This window comes from Cynoglossus semilaevis, chromosome 3, assembly GCF_000523025.1.
Source record: "Cynoglossus semilaevis isolate Cse_v1.0 chromosome 3, Cse_v1.0, whole genome shotgun sequence".
Classification (NCBI taxonomy): domain Eukaryota; kingdom Metazoa; phylum Chordata; class Actinopteri; order Pleuronectiformes; family Cynoglossidae; genus Cynoglossus; species Cynoglossus semilaevis.
The window spans coordinates 14,271,788-14,275,402 of NC_024309.1; the positions used below are offsets into that span (position 1 = coordinate 14,271,788).

The window sequence follows — 3,615 nt, forward strand, 5'->3', positions numbered from 1 at the left end:
ATTAGACACTGTTAAATGTTAAGAAATAAAGCTCAGGCGGAGGAGTGGGCCAGCGTTCAGATTTTCACTGAGGCTGAGCAGATGGCCATAAATTAGATATGAGACGGAGAGACGGAGAGAGAGAGAGAGAGAGCGAGCGAATGTACAGGCAGCGTTCCATTCCTGTTAAAGAGCGAGGAGAAAGGAAGCTGCCGCATTCACTTCAGTGACATTCTGCAGGTGCCAGGCCTTAATCTTATCGGCAGCAGAGGAGTCGATGTTCTCTTCTCTCAATAAGGATTCAGGGTTTGGTTATTTTCTTTTTCTTTTTCATTTGTTTCTTCATTTGTCCACAACATGCAGCGCCGCTCTTCAGGCCAGCTTCAGTATTGACCATTCATGGTAACATTTAGAGCCAACAGAAGACTCCTGAGCCAGGAAACAGTGTCAACATCAGGCCCAGTCTTTGTCCAAATGTTTGACGTGTCCCAGAGAGACCACGTCTGACTGACTCTGTGCTGGCACCCACAATCGGTTCTAGGTGCCAGCACACGAGAATCCATGGTCTAACATAGATGATGATAGACACGAGAAAAAACAAAAATATAAAAAACATTTAAAAAGTAGATAATAGTAATAATAATATTCTATATAAAATATAAAAATAAGCCTAAAAATGTGAGAAAGTTAGCCACAATAGTTCTAGTCCTCCATATAGTACTAATGTAACTTCAGACAATCATAATTAGCTGCCACAGATCCACAGAGTTCGTCAACTCTCCAGACTGTTGTCTTCCTCTGTCTTTGTTTTCATAAGAACCACAGTCGTGGGAGACGACCTTCACCTTTTTATACCACTGTACGGGACGTGTTGGTCAGGTTTAATTAAGCCTTTGTGTGTGTGTGTGAGTGTGTGTGTATGACCTGGAAACAAATGAAACCCATTTTGGTTGGCAGTGTTGACGGTCTGGTCCCGGTGAATATGGAAATCAGGACTTAGCCGTCTTTGTTTGGAGACTGTCTTCTCCACCTCCTCCATTAAATCCCGCTCTGGTTTTTGAATTTGCATAATTATCACAAATTTAATAATTTCTGAAATTCTTTGTGTTGTTTGAAAAGTCCCTGAGACCGAGCTCCAAACTGATGGAACGGTTCTTCTGTGGAGAACCGTCTTCACAGCAGCAGCAGATGTGAATGTGGCCGCACAGAAATTCAAAAACGCAAATGATCGCACACGAACCTGTTAGCATTTTCAGCTAAAGTACTTTGTTTACACAAAGGTTTGCCAAGAAAATTTACCGAAACAACAGGAGATACGAAGGCTAATGCATGTTAGCCCAACAAAGAATCCACTCGTTTGTCATACAATTATGAAGAAATTACCTACTTGAAAATATATACAGAATCTATCAAATATATATCATATATACGTTATTAATATAAGTTATTAAGAACCTGGAGTTTGTCAAAGTTTTAAAACTCGCTGTTTCAGTTTCTGTGTATCATTTAATTATTAATTATTATTATTTTCTACCTGTTTTTTTGCTGTCTGCCTGTTAGCAGCTGTACAGTACAGTTTAACAGTGATGGATTGATTATGACTCTTCAATTCCATACACACACACACACACACACACACTGTGGGCATTTAGCTGCAGAGCTGCATTCAATATACAAGCACATTAGTCTCCCCCTCTTTCTGAACAAGATTCATCACTGTGCTTTTTCTATTACCACAGTCATCTAAATGCAAATTTGAACTGTCCCGTTTTTCCACCAAGATGATGCTCCTGGCACAGCGTGAGCATCGGAATTGAGATGTGATTCCTCCGTCTCCTCCTGCTGCTATTCTTCCTCTTGTTACAGAGAAATTTCATCTAGAATAAAGTCTCCTTATCATGTTGACATAATGTCCAGAATGGATGCCCCGAGCTGCTGTGAAACGGTGACACAGCGTCTGTGGACGACCACAGTCAGGGAGGTTGAAGTGCGAGGAGCGGTCGGGAATTGAGAGCTAGCGGAGGAGCGTCGATGAAGACGCGCTGGGGGAAAAAAAATTTGATACTTAAATCAGGATTTTTATAAAAAGTTATGATGAAGATGGTTTTTTTTGCCACAGTTTCTGTTTACAGTCTGGATTAATGAAAAGAGATATGAAAAACACACGAAAAAAAGAGTTTGAGCTGAGAGGTAAAAGTTAGAAAAAAAAAAAAAAACTTAAATCAATAAAAACCCAAGGCTGATCCCAGATATATAAGGTTAACAAGAAACCTCCAAGAGTAGCTGAGGTGAATAAAAAATATCTGTTTTCTGCTGTGAAACGAAGCAGCAAAACTGAGTTTAAGTTTAACTGAAATATGAAAAAAAAAAAATCAAAGATGTTGCCAATAAAAAAATGAAAAAATAAAAAATGAAAAAATATATATATTTGTGACCTGGACACTGGTGTTAAATCAACTCCCTGTTAGTGAAAAACAGGAACCTGGAGAACAGGAACCTGGAGAACAGGAACCTGGAGAACAGGAACCGTTCTCCGTCTGGACTTTAATGAAAGCTGTGGAGTTTGTAGTACAGCAGATATCAGTGGAGAGACTTTCATCAGTCAGAGAGGAGAGTGAAACACACACACACACACACTCACACACACTCTCTCCTGGACTCACTGATATGGACCTCTGGCAGTGAAAGGCTTCATCACTGCTGCCGTCCTTCTTGCACCTGCTATTAATTCTGGAGTGGATCAGACTGACACCTGAACACCGACACTCTGACTGTTTTTTTTCTTCTTTCTGTCTGTGTTAGCATTAGCATTAGCTTCCTGACTCAGTCCTGATGTGACTGCTGTGACCACGTGCTGCTGCCCCTGCTGTTCATTTACTGATCCATTTCCTGTTCAATAAGGCGACATGTGTCCAGACACCTGTGAGTTTTGGCTGTTAAAATTCACCTGTCAGATTCTAGGGTCAGGATGGTCGGTGCTCCTGCCTTACATCAACAGTGTCAGTGGTTCAAACACCACTTTATTTATGCAGTTCTCCTGTTCTTATAATAATAAACGGCGGCTCTGTTTGGTCTGTTCTCTTCAGATGAGCTGAACTTTGACCCACTTTATTTAAAGGCGTGAAGTGTTGGATATTGCAGCCTCTAGTGTCTCATTTGTGGGATTACCTTGACTTTGAGCTGCAGAGAGGAGTTAAATCCATGCAGCGCCGCCTCCTCCTCCGAGGAGAGCGCTCCCTGACGGAGGTTTGAGGAGAGGAGTTCACTGTCAGTGCAGGCTCACAGTAGAACCACGTCTGCTGTTCTACTGTTCCACCTTAAATAGGTGGAACTTTGAAGAACATCACTCCAGGCTCTACCGTCTGAGGCAGAAGGAACCCCCCCCCACCCCCGTAGGTGGTGGCTGCCCTGTGGCACAGTGGCTCCCCCTGTGTTTGGTTATGCTTGAGGGTATTTGAGTTGGAGAGTCTCCTCTTCTGACATTTTCTATTATAAACAGAGCTGATTAATGTCGACGCTGCAGGTGCTGTCGGAGCCGCAGCAGATACCTGAGAAAGGAGCAGAGTGGGGGCGCTAACGCTCCCTCTCAGCTCAGGATAATTACACGTTTTACACCGGCTGCTGACAAACTGTGGC

General features: G+C 42.5%; 1 protein-coding gene across 1 annotated transcript in view; it reads right to left on the reverse strand.

Annotated features, from left to right (window-relative positions):
- The window catches only part of LOC103377436 (cadherin-12-like), an 87,008-nt gene that overhangs the window by 67,119 nt on the left and 16,274 nt on the right, over positions 1 to 3,615 (reverse strand). The gene's annotated exons all lie outside the window — the stretch shown is intronic.